Source organism: Salvelinus sp. IW2-2015, linkage group LG24 (genome assembly GCF_002910315.2).
Source record: "Salvelinus sp. IW2-2015 linkage group LG24, ASM291031v2, whole genome shotgun sequence".
Classification (NCBI taxonomy): Eukaryota; Metazoa; Chordata; class Actinopteri; order Salmoniformes; family Salmonidae; genus Salvelinus; species Salvelinus sp. IW2-2015.
Genome location: NC_036864.1, coordinates 5,130,739 through 5,152,796, shown reverse-complemented (window position 1 = coordinate 5,152,796; position 22,058 = coordinate 5,130,739). Strand labels below are relative to the sequence as shown.

Sequence of the window (22,058 nt, the reverse complement as noted above, 5' to 3'; positions counted from 1 at the left end):
TCTTGGGGGTGACCTACGCTCACATTGGTATTTCAGCCCCCTAGCCCCCCCCCCCCACTGTAATTCCAAACCTGAATATACCCCATGGCATGCATACTGTTCATGTAACTCTACTGACCTGTGTAGGACCAGTCGATGTCGTCTGTGAATTTTCTCTGGGCCTTGAAGTACGCCTCTGTCAAGGCCACTATAAGAGAAAGGGGGAGAGGGAGCGAGAGAGAGAGAGAGAGAGAGGAGATGGGAAAAATAGAGCGAGTTAGAATACGCTTCACTGAGAAAAACATACACACTATGTCACGTGAGACCCCAGCACCTGCTGCGTGACACTGTATATGAAGACATACTTCTTCTCTCATGTCAAAGGACACATCCCGACCACTTAGTTTACTTATAGGGATATGATTGAGCTGCCATTTGTTGAGTGTCTCTCAAAACTGACTCTCTTCTCAAGGGCAGGGGAGAGAAGGGTACGGTGGAGAGGGGTGAGGCACAGGAGAGAGGGGTGAGGGACGGGAGAGAGGGGTGAGGAACGCGATAAAAGCGGTGAGTCACGAGATAGAGGGCACTTCTCTCTCGCTCCTTCTCTGTGACTGATGAGGGTCACGTTCCACCCACTTTCTATGCACGCCACAGTGCTGACTGTTCCAGCCCCTCTCATCCCTCGTTCATGGCTCTCTCATCCAGCAGAGTTCTCTGTAAACAGCTTGGTTTAATGGGAACGTGATGAAGGACTGGTCATCTTTACCGACTCACCCAGAGAGATCACGTTGTTCTCCCCAATCCACATCCACATAGTGATGTAGTGAGCTATCTGCTACAGAGACAGTAGAAGGTAATGGCTACATGGGGATGTGTGGGAACAACACACGCGCGCACACACACACACACTGTGGAGGAGATGAGACACATCAGTAGAGTTCAGAAGGTCCAAAGTAATTACTGGAAAGAGACAACAGTGTTGAGAGAGATGAATGGTGTAGAGAAAATGGCTGCTTAATCTGTATGTGTGTGTGTGCCTTTGTGTGTGTGTGTGTGTGTGTGTGTCTGCTACGGCACACAGTATACACACATCCACTGCTCTAATGGATTTCTGCCTCCTCCTCCTCTTTGTATATCTCTTTCTCTTTCCCCTCCATCTTTCTCCCCATTTTCACTCTCATTACATTATCTCTCTCCATATCTCTCTCTCACACACACACAGAGAGGCTTCGGGTTGTTTTACACTATCAGAGTGTCGCTGTGTAGATCGAATGAAGGATATTAAGCATTAGTGGATTTAATCCCACAGATCTTAACAGGATGGAAGCCTAATGATCCGTATCAAAGTCCACTTTAAGAGCAATATACTTTACCTACTGCTGACATTTACACTACTGGGACAATCTTCCTCCTTCGCCCTCCTCTTACCGCCACTCAAACCTCTCCATTTCATATAGCTCGTTACCCAGTGGACACGCTCTTTCTGACCCGGTAATGTCCGGGATAATAGTGCTCTCTGTGCCATGTAGGAAAGGAAACAGATAGCTGGGAGTCCGGTGTGTGTGTGTGTGTGTGTGTGTGTGTGTGTGTGTGTGTTTGTGTGTGTGTGTTGTGTGTGTGTGTGTGTGTTGGTGTGTGTGTGGTGTGTTGTGGTGTGACACTCAGAGAAGGAGCTCCAGAGATTAGCTGGAATCAGTGTCAGATGGCATCCTTTAATCTTTACAGGACACCTGCTCTTTCTGACTGCATGGGCTGCTGTTACTGCTCGCCACTGGTCACTTGTTTTACTGGTTACGGCTTGTTGACTTCCACTGGTTCATGTGAGAAAATGAACCAAAATCTGTAGTGAGAAAAATACAAAGTATTGTTCACTTCCTCAAAATCTAGTTACTCACATTGCTTTGTATCTACCGAGCTACTGCTTAGTTACTAACCCACCTGTGTTGTTGTTAGCGCTAGGGGTCAGATTTATTTTCTTTCTTAAAATAACGTTCCCAAGGTAAACGGACATTTTCTCTGGCCCAGATAGTAGAATATGCATATAATTTACAGATTAGGATAGAAAACACTCCAAAGTTTCCAAAACTGTCAAAATTTTGTCAGTGAGTATAACAAAACTTATTCCGCAGATGAAAACCTGAGAAAATCTAACCCGGAAGTGATATTTTTTTTTAAAGATCTGTGTTTCCTGGACCGTCTTTCTTCCATTTAAAGGGGTATCAACCAGATTCATTTTCCAATGGCTTACTCAGGCTGTGACCAGGCTTTAGACATAGTTTCAGGCTTTTATTTTATATTTTATACCCCTGATTCTGCTGCATATATATATTATATTTTTATATCTTCCATTTTCCTTTTGTCTCTTAATGAATAGGTTATGGTCCGGTTGAATTATTATCGAATATGTTTGTTAAAAACAACCTGAGGATTGATTATGAAAAACATTTGACATGTTTCTACGACCATTACGGATACTTTTTGGAATTTGTTTTGAACGGAACAAGGCTTTGGTTTTCTGAACATAACGCGCAAGCCAAATGGCGTTTTTTTGTGATAAATATTTATCGAACAAAAATAACATTTGTTGTGTAACTGGGAGTCTCGTGAGTGCAAACATCCGAAGATTATCTAAGGTAAGCGATTCATTTTATTGCTTTTCTGACTTTCGTGACCAAGCTAACCAAGCTAATATAAGGCTAACTGTTCTAGCATTGATTGCTACACTCACAAAAGCTTGGATTTCTTTCACTGTAAAGTATATTTTCAAAATCTGACACGATAGGTGGATTAACAACAAGCTAAGCTGTGTTTTGTTATATTTCACTTGTGATTGCATGATTATAAATATTTTTAGTAATATTTTTTAATCTGATACGTTTGGGAATTTTCTTCTTCCTTTCAGGACCGGAACGAGGCTGTAGTTTTCTCAACATAACGCGCAACCCAAATGGCGTTTTTTTGTTATAAAAGTAATATTTATCGAACAAAAATAACATTTATTGTGTAACTGGGAGTCTCGTGAGTGCAAACATCCGAAGATTATCTAAGGTAAGCGATTAATTCTATTGCTTTTCTGACTTTCGTGACCATGCTAATTTGGGGCTAGCTGTTCTAGCATTGATTGCTACACTCACAAAAGCTTGGATTTCTTTCGCTGTAAAGTATATTTTCAAACTCTGACACGATAGGTGGATTAACAACAAGCTAAGCTGTGTTTTGGTATATTTCACTTGTGATTGCATGATTATAAATATTTTTCATAATATATTTGCATTTGGCGCCCTGCAATTCTAGCGGTTGTTTAGGAAAGTGATCCCGCTAACGGGATTCGTAGTGCAGAGAAGTCAGAGGTTAAGGGTCATGATGACCCACTCTGCTCCATATAATCCTATTGTTTTTACCATACTGTAAAAAACTAAGACGGGGGGGTGGGGTGAAGGGAGAATATCCATTGTCACCATTGAAGAAACAGCCATTGATAAGAATACATACTCTCCATTCTATAGCATACGGGATCTAGGATAGGTCTTTACCATGTACCGCTGACCGCTGTTTGATGCCACAATACTAACTGTATGCTATAACTTCTAGAGGGGAACAGACCTGAGAAAAGAAAGAGCTGTACTGCACACACACAGCCCCCCCCCCCTCCCCTGTGACAGATCCGTCTGAGACCCAGTGTCCTGGCCCTGCTCCAGGCTGTGTCACAGAGAAAACCCAGAGGCAAATTAGATTCAATCCCTCACAGTGAGATATTAATGAGCCCATTATAAACGCTAGCTACAACCTCTCGGCTCTCTCACTCCTTCCTTTCCTCCCTCTTTCACTCCTTTTCTCTCCTTCTTTTGGTCCTCATCAGCACTAACGATGGGGCCCATATACGACTATATCACCAACGAGCGCGTCACACTCAAGCCGGCCTGAAACCTCTCGGCTTTCCCTCCTTCTCACTCCTTCTCACTCCTCTTTCTTTCATGTGCTCCTTCTCTCCATCTTCTCTCTGTCACTATCAGCTCTAATAATGGTGCTCATAAATCCATCTTACAGTCACACTCAAATGTTGCTGTTTCTTCGGTTCAAGGCCAACCTGGTTTCTAACTGTCATTAAGTGAATTAGTTGGACACGGAGTGTTGACCTCTTCTTTTAACCCCAGATCAGATAGACTGAGTGGGCGCCTGCCTGCCATGGCCAGGAACTAAAAGCGTATCTGTTACAATAGAGCCAGTCATGACAGAAAGGTCAAACCTGAACACTCTAGTCTAGACAGAACATGGAGTCGCTGACCTGGCCTTCTACTAATGAGTAAGAACAGTGTATAACCATGGATGGATGGATGGTGTGTGTGTGTGTGACTGTACTGTACACTGTGTTGTTGTAGCAGAGGAGAGTCTCACTAGAATGTTAATGAATAGCCGATTTAGTGGACCCCTGAGAGAGATGAAAGCTGGCTCAGACTGAAACTAAAAGACAGGAAGGATTCACTTTACTCTGGCTCAGCGCATGTGGTTCACTTCACTGTCCCTAGGGACTCTCCGTACAGCCACGGTCATGGTCCGTTTACTGGGGCGTGAAATCACGTATCTGGATCATACAACACATCCTCCGTCTGCGAGGGGACAGGAGTAATATGCTACTCACATCACACAAGAGGCACCGAGACAGAAAGACTGGCACCATCTCTGAGTCTGTGAGGGGACAGGAGTAATATGCTACTCACATCACACAAGAGGCACCGAGACAGAAAGACTGGCACCATCTCTGAGTCTGTGCAGTGAGACACTTCAAGAGCTTTAGCAGGGCAGAAATGCATGCACGACGCCAAATGCCAATGGTCATCATTATTCTTTCCTTTGATCAATACACACTGAGAACATTCTAGAGAGCACCTGTTGGACATGAAGTGAGATATACATACCTCCCTGCCACACCCCATAACATGTTCATGTCACAGCTGCTGGGACTGAAAGCCATGTGTGAATTAGTTCTCTCCTAGCAGGTTTAACTTGCAGGTCTTCCACTGGAGTCATACAGGGGGAAGATTGAAGAGGGTGAGGCCCAAATTAAACAGGGGATATTGCCTCTGAGCGCTGTCAAACGCTGCATTGTTCCAAGGGGACTTATATATAACAACATGAATCAATGTCATGATGATGTGTGTCGGTCTTTGAGAGGGCCTATGTGAATGTGTCATGGTCCAGCTGTTGCAGTGAGGTCAGAGGACGTGTGACATGTGGTAACCGTGGGAACGTGAGACCTAGAAGCCTACTTGTGAAGGTGGTAATATAGGGGAACAGCTGGGGGTTAGAACAACTGTTCAGAACAACTGGACAGTGAAACGACAGTGGAACAAATATCCCTCTTGGGAACGATAAATCTTTTTTTTATTGACATTTCTTCATTGTCCCCAAGAGGGAAATTTGTTAATCCACTATCAAGTTCACTTCTGCTGCATAGCAATTTGGCCAGTGTTACCTAGTGTTGATTTTTTGTGTTACATTTCTAGTGTTGATTCAGGTGTTAAATTAACTCCGTAATTATTAAATTAACACTCATTGGTGTAAAAGACCCCCAGTGTTGGTTCAAATAACCAGTGTTAAACCAAAACCACGCCCATCATTATCATATTTCCCAGCATGCTGCATTTCAGGTTGATTTTTAGAATAGTTTTTTCAATATCTCTGTTTCTGCATATAAATAAATAGATTAATTCATCTTATTCTACTCAAATATAAATAACATAAATGTTTCTAAACTAATCTAATCTGTTAAGCGGACTTATTGCAGCTGTTACTGAAATGGTTGTTCCAGTTTAGATAATTTATGTAGTCTTGTATCTTAGCCTTCCCAACCCAGCAGTCATTCTTAATGCAGGTTGTGTGTGAATAAAAATTCTAAATGTTGGATATCCCCACTCTGGCTGGATTCTGATATGAATTACACATCACTTTACAAGCAAGCATAATGTGACTTGCAGGCCTGATGTAGCCTGTAAACCATGAGTTTCAGGCCACGGCATTAGGGTAAAACTAGCCCTGTGTTGCAGTGTGTTAAAGAATTGACATAACATATTTGCTGAGGGTCTCACTTGGTGAAGGCCACAAGACTGAACATGGATGAATGCAACAACCATGTCTCAACCAAAACCAAGGCTTTACACTAAGCAGTGTGTCAATTTAACACTGAAAAGTGTGGACCCGTATAGACACTGGACCAGTGTTAAATTTAACACTCTCAGTGTTGATTTAACATTGGAGAATTTGCTGTGTGGTTTAACTTCACCTTCTGTTGAGAACAACTGTGTTTTTAACCAGAGCCATTGGCGCTAAAATGGCTCTGAGTTTAAGACACTGGACAGAGCTGTCACGTTCCTGACCTATTTCTGTTAGTTTGTTTTATGTGTTAGTTGGTCAGGACGTGAGTTTGGGTGGGCATTCTATGTTTTCTGTTTCTATGTTGGTTTAGGGTTGCCTGGTATGGCTCTCAATTAGAGGCAGGTGTTTGGCGTTTCCTCTAATTGAGAGTCATATTTAGGTAGGTTGTTTCACAGTGTTCGTTGTGGGTGGTTGTCTCCTGTGTCAGTGTTTGTCGCACCATACGGGACTGTTCGGTTTGTGTTGTACATCGTCATTTTATGTGTAGGCTATTTTCCCTGTTCGTGCGTTCTCGTGTTTAATGTAAGTTCGTCGTTCAGGTCTGTCTACTCCGTTTGTTGTTTTGTTAGTTTATAGTGAAGTTCGTGTTTTCGTCTTGTCTTTAATAAATATTATGTGTTCACAACCCGCTGCGCCTTGGTTCCCTCAATACTCCTCCTTTTCGGTTGAAGAGGAGGAGGACCACCGTTACAAGAGCTGTCCTGTTCTCAGTGAAAGGCCCGTGGAAGGTCTGCTCGTGCATCATGGGAGTTTGTCTGTGACATTCCATTTCTGTGACAGATTCTGTGCCTCTGCGACTACTCCTCCCCTGATTCTGCTGCAGCCATTGACAGAAATGAGAGTGTGCTGTGCATCGCACTCAAGAAGAGCCCATCAATCTCCTCTATGGTCCTGCACTCTGAAGGCTGTGTCAAGGTAGATTTTTTCCAAATTCTGTTTAATGAGATTAAGTTGAATGCCGATGGAGAGGGTTTACTTGTCCCCTCCACAAAACTCTCCATGAAATACAGCATTTGTGAACAAACAACCCATGAAAAAGCCTGTTATTAATGTGAGCCGCTAGCCAGGCAGTTTCCTGGTGAGGGATGGCCTAAAATAATAAACACAAAGTTTCAGATCCTTCCTCCCAAGAAGAACTCATAAATAAATCAGGCACAGAGAGAGACACCCCCGGGGAGGGGAGAGAACACAGAGAGCTGGAGAAAGCGGAGGAACAGAGAGCTTCATAATGCAGAGCCAGTATTTTAGAGCCAGGTACAGTCACTGCACTAACACTGGGGTTGTGTGGTTGATGATGACATAAATGCTCAGTCCCACTTTGAAGTCATGACTGTGTGTACACTGGTAGTGTGTTTATTTGTTACCTGGGTACGTAGGATTGTGTCCATGTGAGTTGGTGGGGATGGTGTGTGTGTGTGCACGTGTGTGTGTGTGTGCACGTGTATGCTAGAACCAGTCGGTTCTCCCACTCTGAGTGCAGTGAAATGCACCGTGTTCATCTGCTCAGCATCACAGCACTGAGCTACATAAGCATTTCAATAGTCTAATGTGGCTTCCTGGAGGAAAGGAGACGAGAAGAGGAAGTGACAGACAGTATTGAGATGCATCACAGGTTTCCCATCAGTTCCATCAGCATGCTGGGAGCATCAGCACTGGACTCCTTGACAACCGTATAATGTCTTGTGGCGTCTGGCCACCCTGATTTCCACACTGACATCCTCTGCTGCCTCCCCCATCGCCATGGACACACACTCCCCTATCTTTCACTGCCCCACAGTCTCAACGTCATTGTTGACGTTGAGACTGGTGTTTTGCGGGTACTATTTAATGAAGCTGCCAGGTGGGAACTTGTGAAGCGTCTGTTTCTCTAACGTACTTGTCCTCTTGCTCAGTTGTGCACCGGGGCCTCCCACTCCTCTTTCTATTCTGGTTAGGGCCAGTTTGCGCTATTCTGTGACGGGAGTAGTACACAGCGTTGTACGAGATCTTCAGTTTCTTGGCAATTTCTCGCATGGAATAGCATTCATTTCTCAGAACAAGAATAGACTGACGAGTTCCAGAAGAAAGGTCTTTGTTTCTGGCCTTTTTGTGCCTGTAATTGAACCGTCAAATGCTGATGCTCCAGATACTCAACTAGAATAAAGGCCAGTTTTACTGCTTCTTTAATCAGAACAACAGTTTTCAGCTGTGCTAACATAATTGCAAAAGGGTTTTCTAATGATCAATTAGCCTTTTAAAATGATAAACTTGGATTAGCTAACACAATGTGCCATTGGAACTCAGGAGTAATGGTTGCTGATAATGGGCCTCTGTACGCCTATGTAGATATTCCATTAAAAATCAGCTGTTTCCAGCTACAATAGTCATTTACAACATTAACAATGTCTACACTGTATTTCTGATCAATTTGATATTATTTTAATGGACAAAAAAATTTGCTTTTCTTTCAAAAACAAGGACATTTGTAAGTGACCCCAAACTTTTGAACGGTAGTGTACATTTTTCTAAACTAATCCAATCAGTTAGTTAGATTTATTGCACACATTACTAAAATTGTTGTACCGGTTTAAATGGTTTAGGTAGTGTGTTTTTTGAATCAAGTTCCATCACAGTCATTCTATGCAGGTTGCGGGTGAATTCAAATCCCAACTGTTGCATATCCTGACTATGTCTGGATTCCAATTGAAATTACACATCCCTTTGCAAGCCAGTAAAATGTGACTTGCAGGCCTGATGTGGCCATTGTGTTAGGGTAAAACTAGGACACTTACTAGGCCAACAATTAAGGCCTATGATATATGGACTGTATTGCCAGAGTTTAATTTGAATAATAACTTTCCCCTAGGAACTCATTTGGTGAAAGCCACAGGCTGTTAGAAGGAAATAATTCAACCACCGTGTCTCTGTCACTAAGAAATAGAGTCATGGGTGTTAAGTCTACAATTTACTCAAAAAGAAAAGGCACCCTGGGAAATATGCAAATTAAGCATTACACCATACAGCTTTAAAAGAACACCCACTTTGACGTCCTGTAACACTACAGGTTTTAATTTCTGACACTGAGAAAGTGTAACAGCGTCATCACTTAGCAAAGTGAGCCCAGTTCACTCTAAATCAAATGTTATGTTTTACACTGTAGATGTTGCATATTACACTACAGTTGAGTTTTGCAAATGCCACAATCGAGTTCTGGGGAACACTACAACATAGTTAAATCTTTAACACTTTCCAAAGTGTTATTTTAACACCAGTACAGTGGGACTCATATTTTCACTGAAAATAGTGTACATTTGACACTTTCCAAATTAAATGGGGAACACTGCAACGTAGTTAAATCTTTAACACTTTCAAAAGTTGTATTTTAACACCAGTACAGTGGGACTTATATGTTCACTGATAATAGTTTACATTTGACACTTTCAGAGTTAAATGTACACCATTGATTTTGCTGTGCATGTTAACATTATGAGTACGAGTGAGTAATATTTCATAGACTGGTACTATATTTTAATTTTATTTATTTAATTAGGCAAGTCAGTTAAGAACAAACTCGTATTTACAATGACAGCTTAGGAACAAGGAACAGCCTTGTTCAGGGACAGAAGAACAGATTTTTACCTTGTCAGCTCGGGGATTCGATCTAGCAACCTTTCGGTTACTAGCCCAACGCTCTAATCACTAGGCTATTGACATCTCTTGGGCTGTAGCAGGGTATACTGAGAACCATATGGCATAGTATTGCTAGGGAACTTCAACTCGCTGTAAGACCAAGTAGACAAAATGCCGCAATCAAAGTCATGACTGGAATGGAGCTGTGACTATATGCCTCAGAGAGTCAATAAGTGGATTAGTGGAATAGGCTAAGTATGCTTACATTACAGTTGACTAGGAATGTCATGCTGATAAAATACATTTACTGAAAATATACAAAATAAAGGGTTTAAATAAAGCATAGGCCTGAATAATTCAATAATATTGCTTTCAGATACATCAAAAGATACATTGTGATCAAAATGAGAGCTTATGATAAGTTATAAGTTATCTCCAAATCTGAGTCTAACTTCTCTTCATGTTAAGACAATTATAGTTGTTTTAGAAACCCAAAGAGAGACACATAAGATGGCTTTAGAAAAGATTTTTAACACGATTCATACTTCCATGAAGACTTTGTTGTGCTGGCAGCACAGAGGGACAGAGCGGCTCAGTTCTGAGCTGCAGCGTAAAGGTCCGTCCGGTTCTGCAGTTCTAATCTCATCTTCCACATGGAGCGCTATGGAACACGACACACACTGGCACTCAACAGTGGTGTGAGTGCGTGTCTGTGTGTGCGGCCATGCGTCCGTGTTTGAGAGAGACATGGAGGGGAGACAGATGAGATGCCAAATGATGTGGACAAATCACATGTTCCAAATCAGCTCTAATTCTTCTGTTCTTATTACAGAGCTGGATCATAACTTGAGATATGTGTGCCTAGGGCGTACTGCGTAGCTAACTCAAACTTTCCATCCATACATTAGACTGAACATATTCACACTGTCTGGGGCGCAAGCAGTTCCCTCAGATCATTTTGTTCGAGTCATTTACCATATTACATGTTACTATGACTACTGTTGACATCCTCTATTAGATTTATAGTCTGATGAAACACCCTGTACTGGTGAATAATCATGACAGAAAAGCAGAAGAGAGAGTGAACATGAAGAGAGACAAGAGAGACTCAGCATGAACACTTCGGGATGCAATGTCCTCAATGGATTCTGTCACAGGAGAAAGGCCTGCTTACAGAAACATGGTACGAGAAGTGAGATCCTGCCTCTATGTTTGTTTCCGTGAACACCCACACACCCACTCACACTCCCGTCTCTGGAGACAGATACACAGGGCTAAACAGATAGCTATACAGCAGATAAGACCGACATTCATCTGTCTCTCTCCTCTAATCCAAACCGCCGACATTGAAATCAGAAGAGGAGACAAACCACATCAGTGATTCTTTGACATTTAACGCTAGACTAAAACTCATTTGACATTTAAAAGCAACGGCCGAAATAGCAAACAAATCTAATTTGATAGAGAGAGATGGAGAGAGGTCCTGTGGACGTCTTTTTACGAACGTTAAGAGACATCGATCATTTGATCGTCCAGAGGGAGAGGGGGCTCTCTCTCTCCTCATTATGTACGTAGCATTAGGATGACATAACTACACCGTGGGACTTAATGACCAGATGTTGTAGGACGTCATAAGCAACCAGGGGTAAACCAGTCAAACCTGATGGCTACTAGGCAGCTTCTCTGTTAAGCATCATCTGCTTGTATCACAGGTCTCTTTAGACGACGTTGCTTTGATAAGGAACATGATTTACAGAGCTAGGGGGGAAAAAGAGTTCTGAAAGGGTTCTGGGTTCTAAACGGAACCATTCATTTGAAGAAGACCCTTTTGGTTCTATAGCATCAGGCGTGTGATCGGCTTCATTCACAGTTCCAAAGAGGTCACTGTAACGGCTGTCGCTCTCCTCATCCTCAGACGAGGAGAGGAGAGAAGGATCATCAGACCAAAATGCAGCTTCAGGGAAATAAGCCATCCTTTTATTTACACGACGATGGCAACACGAAACACAAAACACTTTCAAATTTACAAAACAAGAAAACGACGTCGACGAAACCTGAACATAAACTTACATAACTAAACATAAACTCACGGACAGGAAACAGACGACATCAAAATGAACGAACAGCCAAACAGTCCCGTATGGTATCGACACGACACAGACACGGAAGACAATCACCCACCAACAAACAGTGAGAACACCCTACCTAAATATGACTCTTAATTAGAGGAGAACACAAAACACCTGCCTCTAATTAAGAGCCATACCAGGCAACCAAAACCAACATAGAAACAGATAACATAGACTGCCCACCCAAAACACATGCCCTGACCATAAACACATACAAAAACAACATAAAACAGGTCAGGACCGTTACAGTCACGTTGCTTTGTTAAGGCAAAATGCCCATATTTTAAATAGTATCATAATACACAGTTAATAAAGGTTTTATAAGCAGTAATTGTTTATGAGCATGATTGGATGCAATTGATCCTAACCCAGGTTGCGGTTGAATTGGTTACTGGTTTGACCCAGACACATATGCGTCCACAACACTAGCAGTTGTCTATTCAGTAGAAGACTCCTATTCTATTTTTAATAGTCCTTCTGGCTTTTCATTACGTTTCATTATCTGGTGCTCTAGTCTAGGGCTTTGTTTTCTTTATTCCATGTACATTCTGTCAAGGTTCAAAGGAAACTGCAGTGGACATGCTGCCAAATGCCAATTAACTGTACACCGTGGGTTTAGAGAAGAGTAAACTAGCCTAATTAAGGATGCTGGATCCCATAACAGTACTCAGCAGGCTCACCCAGGCTCACCCACCTTCACCACATCCACATAGGGTAGTTACACTTGCACACACTGTATAGAGATTTAATCTATTGTGTTATTGGACTGTATGTTGGTTTATCCCATGTGTAACTCTGTGTTGTTGTTTTTGTCGCAGTGCGATTGTCGTCGGGAGAAGGAGAGGAGGACCAACGTGCAGCGTGGTATGTATCCATAATACTTTTAATCAAGAATAATACACGAACAAAAACAACACAACGACCAACGAACAGTTCTGACAGGTGCAACAAACACTAACCAGAAAATAATCACCCACAACTCAAAGTGTGAAAACAGGCTACCTAAATATGATTCTCAATCAGAGACAACGAAAGACAGCTGCCTCTGATTGAGAACCACACACGGCCAAACACAAAGAAACAGACAACATAGAACACCAGACATAGAATGCCCACCCAAACTCACGCCCTGACCAACCAAAATAGAGACATAAAAAGGATCTCTACGGTCAGGGCGTGTCACACTGCTTTGCTTTATCTTGGCCAGGTCGCCCTTGTAATAGAGAACTTGTTCTCAACTGGCCTACCGGGTTAAATAAAGGTGAAATAAATGAATAAATGACACTGCAACTGTTACAGTCTCACACAGGCTGCTGCAGCCCATTATTAAAGAGAGCATCAACTATCTGTTAACTTGTCTGCCAAGAGATACTATTATATTATATTAAACTCTGTAGGTCTGATTGACCAGCAAAGAAGAACCCAACACAAACTTTTAGAAAAAGTGGGGGGGATGTCTACAGTAGAGTATCATGATATTATTTTTGACTATATTATATTGATTCTATGACATTGATGTATTTATTTGTTGCTAGGTAGTTAACATTAGTTATCGCTAGCCGGTTGTACCAGCGCTGTCACGCCCTGGCCTTAGTATTCTTTGTTTTCTTTATTATTTTAGTTAGGTCAGGGTGTGACATGGGGAATGTTTGTGTTTTGTCGGTTTTGGGTGGTTATGGTAAAGGGGGTGTTGGGTGTAGTGTATGGTTTTGTGTTGAGTGTATGTGTCTAGCTGTGTCTATGTTGGGTGTAGTTGTCTAGGAAAGTCTATGGTTGCCTGAATGGGTTCCCAATTAGAGACAGCTGATTTCTGTTGTCTCTGATTGGGAGCCATATTTAAGGTAGCCATAGGCTTTCGTTTGAGGTGGGTAATTGTCTATGTCAGAACGTTTGTAGCCTGTGTATGTGCACGACGTTTATTAGCTTCACGATCGTTTTTTGTTTGGTTAGTTTGAAAGTGTGTTGTTTTATTTTGCCTTCTTCAATAATAAAAGAAGATGGCTTATTTTCCAAATGCTGCGTTTTGGTCCGTCAATCCTCCACACGATCGTGACAAGCGCCAAAACATCTGTATTTCTCCTCCTATAGGTTGGCCACAATCTTCGTTTTAAATGGTGAGCCAACATGTTTTCAGCTCTTTTATATCCCTGACTGATCAAAACTCGTTTTTATTATGGCTCTCTGTTGTCCCTCTGTAGCAGACAAATAGTAAGCAATATGTTTGGAACATTGAATCGCCCAAAAAATCTCAGTATCAAGTCGCAATACATATAGAATTGTGATTTATCGTGATACATATCGTATCGGCACTTACAGTTGAAGTCGAAAGTTTACATACACCAGTTTTTCACAATTCCTGACATTTATTCAGAGTAAAAATTCCCTGTCTTAGGTCTGTTAGGATCACCGCTTTATTTTAAGAATGTGAAATGTCAGAATAATAGTAGAGAGAATGATTTATTTCAGATTTTATTTCTTTCATCACATTCTCAGTGGGTCAGAAGTTTACATGCACTCAATTAGTATTTGGTAGCATTGCCTTTAAATTGTTTAACTTGGGTCAAACGTTTCAGGTAGCCTTCCACAAGCTTCCCACATTCCTCCTGACAGAGCTGGTGTAACTGAGTCAGGTTTGTAGACCTCCTTGCTCGCACACACTTTTTCAATTCTACCCACAAATTTTCTATGGGATTGAGGTCAGGGCTTTGTGATGGCCACTCCAATACCTTGACTTTGTTGTCCTTAGGACATTTTGCCACAACTTTGGAAGAATGCTTGGGGTCATTGTCCATTTGGAAGACCCATTTGCAACCAAGCTTTAACTTCCTGACTGATGTCTTGAGATATTGCTTCAATATATCCACATAATTGTCCATCCTCATGATGCCATCTATTTTGTGAAGTGCACCAGTCCCTCCTGCAGAAAAGCACCCCCACAACATGATGCTACCGTGCTTCACGGTTGGGATGGTGTTCTTCAGCTTGCAAGCATCCCCCTTTTTTCTCCAAATATAACGATGGTCATTATGGCCAAACAGTTCTATTTTTGTTTCATCAGACCAGAGGACATTTCTCCAAAAAGTACGATCTTTGTCCCCATGTGCAGTTGCAAACCGTAGTCTGGCTTTTTTATGACGGTTTTGGAGCAGTGGCTTCTTCCTTGCTAAGCGGCCTTTCAGGTTATGTCGATATAGGACTCGTTTTACTGTTGATATAGATACTTTTGTACATGTTTCTGGCCAGCATCTTGACAAGGTCCTTTGCTGTTGTTCTGGGATTGATTTGCACTTTTCGCACCAAAGTACGTTAATCTCTATGGGACAGAACGCGTCTCCTTCCTGAGCAGTATGACGGCTGCGTGGTCCCATGGTGTTTATACTTGCGTACTATTGTTTGTACAGATGAACGTGGTACCTTCAGGCATTTGGAAAGGATGAACCAGACTTGTGGAGGTCTACAATTTTTTTCTAATATCTTTTGATTTTCCCATGATGTCAAGCAAAGAGACACTGAGTTTGAAGGTAGGCCTTGAAATACATCCACAGGTGCACCTCCAATTGACTCAAATTATGTCAATTAGCCTAACAGAAGCTTCTAAAGTCATGACATCATTTTCTGGAATTGTTCAAGCTGTTTAAAGGTCAACTTAGTGTATGTAAACTTCTGACCCACTGGAATTGTGAAACAGTGGATTATGAAAGTGAAAGTGAAAGTGAAATAATATGTCTGTAAAGAATTGTTGGAAAAATGTGCCAAAACTATAGTTTGTTAACAAGAAATTTGTCGAGTGGTTGAAAAACAAGTTTTAAAGACTCCAACCTAAGTCTATGTAAACTTCCGACTTCAACTGTATGTATCGTGATAGTATCGTATCGTGAGGTCCCTGGCAATTCCCAGCCCTATAGGAGAACCATTTTTGGTTGCAGGTAGAACTATTCTTGGTTCCACGTAGAACCCTTTTGGGGTCCATGTAGAACCATCTGTGGGAAAGGGTTCTACATGGAACCCAAAGGGGTTCTACTTGGAATCCAAAAAGGGGTTCTTCAAAGGGTTCTCCGATGGGGACAGCCAGAGACCCCTTGTAGGTTCTAGATAGAGAGTGCACCATCGCGTGCTGTTACTTCATACATCCCAATCACGCCCATTGAGATAACAGTGTGGAAGATCAATTTTTCACATTCATTCAATAACACTCTAGGGTCGTCCCATGTCATTTCAGCAAGCCATGTAAGATTGTTCTGAAATCGTTTACGTAGTTAGAAACAGATAACATGAGCAATCCTTCAACACTATTTTGTTGAAATATTACTTGATATCTGAGAAATGAAGCTAGTTGATTGCACCCAAATCAATTCAACATGAATTCAATATTCAATACATATACCTAACATTCAATTTGGACCAAACTTTTTTCATACAATGAGTAAGACATGAGAAATTCAAAGAACTTGTCATACGCCCGCCACGGACCCGCCACGGACCCGCCACGGACCCCCCCACACCCCACGACAATCCCACCACAACAAGGAGTATACAGTATCCGTTTGTCTGACAAGTAGTTGCGGCTCTGAGTATTGTTTCTTCATCCTATGTAATGTATTGTCAGTGAATTTGGTGATGCTTTTTTTTCTTCCTCCCCTGTTCAGAGAATTTAGTCATTGAAGTTGTTCGGTTTATGTCCCATCCTACATCCTGATATTACCAGGTTCTGACCATTAGATGGTGATGTTTCAAATGCTACATTTGTTTCAAATCCAATGCAAGTCAGTGTTAGTCAATGCATTTTCACGCTTCATTTCCAAATCATCTAGAAGTAACATCGTTGAGCTACAAAATACTTTTTTGATACATTAGCATGATTTAATAATATAGATACCATTGACTTGCATTGGATTTGTGCCACAAATGCTACAAATGCAGCATTTTAAACAGTGGACAACAAAACCAAAGCATGGTTTGCTGTCATACTTTGTCCATAGACTGCTTACAGGGTAAGGAAACCAGTATATAATTTTGTAAATGTAATTTTGTAATTTGGGTGAACTATCCCTTTAACATTGAGGGGGAGGATTCTTTAAAAATAAAATCACCTAATAGCAGGAACAGCGCCATCTAGAGGTCAGAACTTGGTAATACCAGGATGTAGGATGGGATGTAACAACGTCAATTAATAATTTATCTAAACAGGGGAAAAAACATTATCAAATTAACTGGGAATACATTACATAGAATGAAGAAGCAATACTCCAAGCCGCAGCTCCATGCTACTTGTCAGATACTATGTATTCGTTGTTGGGGTGTGGGATCTGTGGGTGGCTTCAAACAGTTTCATTGGATTCCTCGTGTCTAACTCATTGTAAGAAAAAAGTTTGGTCCAAATCAGATAATTTTTGAATATTATATGAATCATATACATTTAAATGGCCAAATTTGGATGTAATCAGATGTAATTAGCTTAATTTCTCTGAGATAAAATTATATTTCAACAAAATAATGTTGCAGGAATGGTAATCGTATCTCTTTCTAACTACAGAAACAATTTCAGAACAATCTGACATGGTGGGTGTCGAAATGCTTGTGCTTTTTGAGGTGGAACGACACTCTTGCCCTGCCCATCGATGGTGTTACAACCATCTCATTTAGATACATAACAGGGCAACATAATCCACAGTGATCCACTGATCAGCATCAGCTTTAGGATGAGATCTTCTCTGACGGTGGAACTAACAGACTCTGTGTGCTCGCAGAGCCTCGCACGTACACCAACCCTGTCCATGTCCACCAAGCACTGAGAGAAATAAAGAGAGCCTGCCCTATAGTGCTGCTGGCTCTGATCAATGGGTATTATGTCATTACCACACTGCTGCTTATGAACTCTCCCTGGGCTCTCCTGATCAGGGTTGGGGTCAGTTCCGTTTTCAATTCAGTCAATCATCCATTGCTTTTTATGACGATTGTTCCACTTTCTGAACCGGTCCGACTGAATTGAAAACTAACCCCAGCCATGCCCACTACCCATGGCCAAAACTTGACCCTGACACTGGCATACACCACAGCTGTTACTTTACAATGAGTTCCTAATGTACTGTTCTGCACTGTTCATATCTAGGCTAATTACCGTAATCTAATCTACAGTAAATATATATATCTTCTTTTTTTTAACATATGGCATGGTGTGAATGTGTTGATTGTATCCAAACAGTCAAATTGGTGATAGTCTTGCATGCAGATGGATGTGTCTATTTGTGAGACACATGATGAGTGCCTTATGCTGTTTATGCGTGTGTGTGTGTGTGTGTGTGTGTGTGTGTGTGTGTGTGTGGCCAACTCCTGTATGGTGGCCTGGCATATTGTGGAACAGATGGCTTAGAGATGTGCTCCCTCCTTCATTTCCCTCCAAAGAATTTTCCCCATAATTCCCAATTCCCATAAAACCGGCCAGCAAAACTGTCCATCTCTTAGATGCTTCTTTTAGATCACAGATAATGACTCAGCCAAGGGATTAGAAGAAACGGAAAAAGCAGATGGCAGATATCAAATCTCAAATCTCTCAAAAGCACTTCCTCTTTCTTCTCCATCTAATCTTTGACCAGAAAACCATCCACGAAACCGACCCTATTGTCAGTGTTCATGCCAGGGAAACAGTAGATAGACAAGACAACCTTATAAAGGATCAATACTAAGGCTTTCAACATCAAGTTAAAGGCTCTCAATGGCATGTCCAAATGCCATCAGAAACACTCGGTTAACAGCCTACAAATGAGTCCACTTGAAATATCAAGTGACATGCTTCTATCAAAATGAAGAAGTTCACCAAATGTTAAAAATCTCTTCATTATAAATGAACAGTGTAATTTCTCCAAATACACAGTCCTGAGACGTGTCAGGTGGAGAGGCATTTGGGATGAACATTTTAAGTTCACCATGGTCCCTGTCTTTATTTGTTTGCTAGTGTCAAATATGGCACCGTTGAGTGAATGCATAATAGCATCAAATATAGAGACTACAGTAGCCAGTTACTGACATGGGCTGTGCACACTCCAGTAAAAACCGCTGATAATGCGTATCACACATACATCATTGCACTTATCAAAATCTATAAATATTCTTCTTCCTTACCTATCTGGCAGAAAACCAGGAGCTGCGCAATGGAAATCAGCACTCTGGATACAGTCAGTTCCATAGTCTCCGATTCAGCGCCAAACTGAATTTTAAATGCAAAAAAAGAATTGTAGCTAAACAATCTGAATTTCTGGCGCGGGCGCTTATGATGCTACACTCGCTTCATACCGCCGATGTCGGCGCTCCGGTCCTCCTGCCTCTCTTCCCTCCCTGTCTTTCGCTCTCTGCTTGGAGGAAACGGAGTGGCTCCACTCTCTCACGTACAACACTGTCTGGATATGGAGAGGGGGATTTGGTATGCGCGCCGCCCACTACTCACACAGGCGCAGCGGGAGGGGAAAACGGATTGTTGAACATACTCTCTGAATGGTGATATGAAATGACTACTGACTGGCCAGTGATAAAAGGGAAACGTGCACATTCAGAAGGCAAAACTTTTATTTTTGTGAGCTCACAAAGACGAAATGCCAATTTAGTGCCTAATGCAACTACACTAAGAAGTTGGGATTTAAATGAAAATAGAGCCAATCAGCATAATTGCATGATGGATAAGTAAAGACAGGATAATGTCTAGGGGCCTACTAAAACAGCTGGGAGAAGAGTAGGGCTGTTCCATCATTTACCAATAATAAGGGCCTACGGCCGTGCCACTATTCATCTGAATAAACCTTTGTGAAATTGTTGTTCACAAACACTTCAATATTCCTATAGGAATCCAGATCTCAAGTCTCATTATATTTCTCCTCTGCAGAGTATGAAGCTGAGGGTTGGCCCCATGTGAGACCTCTATTACTGTTTCTCTTATTATATGGTGCTGGGCAACATGATCTTACAGTCACAACGAAGGCTCACGTTCTCCGTGGCCGACGTGAGTAAGACATTTAAGCATGTTAACCCTCGCAAGGCTTCCGGTCCAGACAGCATCCCTAGCCGCGTTCTCAGAACATGCGCAGACCAGCTGGCTGGAGTGTTTACGGACATATTCAATCTCTCCCTATCGCAGTCTGTTGATCCCACTTCAAGATGTTCACCATTGTTCCTGTACCCAAGAAAGCGAAGGTAACTAAATGAATGACTATTGCTTCGTAGCACTCACTTCTGTCATCATGAAGTGTTTTGAGAGGCTAGTTAAGGACCATATCACCACCACCTTACCTGACACCCTAGACCCACTACAATTTGCGTACCGCCTCCATCCACGGATAACACAATCGCTATCACACTGCACACTGCCCTATCCCATCTGGACAAGAGGAATACCCATGTAAGAATGCTGTTCATTGACTACAGCTCAGCCTTCAAGACCATAGTGCTCTCCAAGGTCATCACTATGGTCGGGGCCCTGGATCTGAACCCCATCCTGTGCAACTGGGTCATGGACTACCTGACGGGCCGACCCCAGGTGGTGAATGTAGGCAACAACACCTCCACCACGCTGGTTCTCAACACAGGGGCCCCAACAAGGGTGTGTTGACCTGTACTCCCTGTTCACCCATGACAAATCAATCATCAAGTTTGCTGACGACACTAGGCCTGATTACCAACAACGAAGAGACAGCCTATAGCAGGGTTCCTCAACTGGCCGGAGAAATAGGCTCGCTGTCACACACTGTTCTGTTTCACCTGTCTTTGTCCTTGTCTCCACCCCCCTCCAGGTGTCGCCCATCTTCCTCATTATCCACAGTGTATTTATACCTGTGTTTTCTGTCTGTTGCCAGTTCGTTTTGTTCGTCAAGCCTACCAGGGGTTTCCCCCTTGCTCCTGTCTGTTTCTAGTTCCTGTTTTCTAGTTTTCCGGGAGGACAATTCTGCCTGCCCTGACCCTGAGCCTGCCTGCCATTCTGTACCGTGTCACGACACCGTGGATTATTGACCTCTGCCTGCTCTGACTCCGAGACTGCCTGCCGTTCTGTACCGTGTCACACCACCCTGGATTATTGACCTCTGCCTGCTCTGACCCCGAGACTGCCTGCCGTTCTGTACCTTTTGGACTCTGTTCTGGATTACTGACCTCTGCCTGCCCTTGACCTGTCGTTTGCCTGCCTCCTGTTCTAGTAATAAACTTTTGTTACTTTGACATTGTCTGCATCTGGGTCTGCCCTGAAACATGATACCTGTGGCTGAATCAAGTTGATGATCTCTGGCCTACAGGGAGGAGGTGAGGGCCCTGGCGGAGTGGTGCCAGGAAAATAACCTCTCCCTCAACATCAACAAAACAAAGGAGGCTGCAGTGGAGAGAATTTAAGAAGGCGCCGCAGTGGAGATGGTGAAAAGCTTCATGTTCCTCAGACAACCTGAAATGGTCCAGCGGCAACTGCTCCGTCCGCAACCGCAGGGCACTTTAATAATGTTTACATACTGTTTTACACACTTCATATGTATATACTGTATTCTAGTCAAGGCTGATCCTTTATACAGTTGAAGTCGGAAGTTTACATACACTTAGGTTGGAGTCATTAAAACTTGTTTTTCCACCACTCCACAAATTTCTTGTGAACAAACTATGGTTTTGGCAAGTCGGTTAGAACATCTACTTTGTGCATGACACAAGTCATTTTTCCAACAATTGTTTACCGACATATTATTTCCCTGTATCACAATTCCAGTAGCTCATACGTTTACATACACTAAGTTGACTGTGCCTTTAAACAGCTTGAAAAATTCCAGAAAATTATGTCATGACTTTAGAAGCTTCTGTTAGGCAAATKTACATAATTTGAGTCAATTGGAGGTGTACCTGTGGATGTATTTCAAGGCCTACCTTCAAACTCGGTGCCTCTTTGCTTGACATCATAGGAAAATCAAAAGAAATCAGCCAAGACCTCAGAAAAAAAGTGTAGACCTCCACAAGTCTGGTTCATCCTTGGGAGCATTTTCCAAATGCTTGAAGGTACCACGTTCATCTGTACAAACAATAGTACGCAAGTATAAACACCATGGGACCACACAGCCGTCATACCGCTCAGGAAGGAGACGTGTTCTGTCTCTTAGAGATGAACGTACTTTGGTGCGAAAAGTGCAAATCAATCCCAGAACAGCAGCAAAGGACCTTGTGAAGATGCTGGAG

The 22,058-nt window shown here is 42.3% G+C and overlaps 1 pseudogene; it reads right to left on the bottom strand.

The window, feature by feature from the left end:
* The window catches only part of LOC111951491 (receptor-type tyrosine-protein phosphatase zeta-like), a 61,297-nt pseudogene extending 42,058 nt beyond the window's left edge, over positions 1 to 19,239 (bottom strand).
* Between the last annotated feature and the right edge of the window lie 2,819 nt (positions 19,240 to 22,058).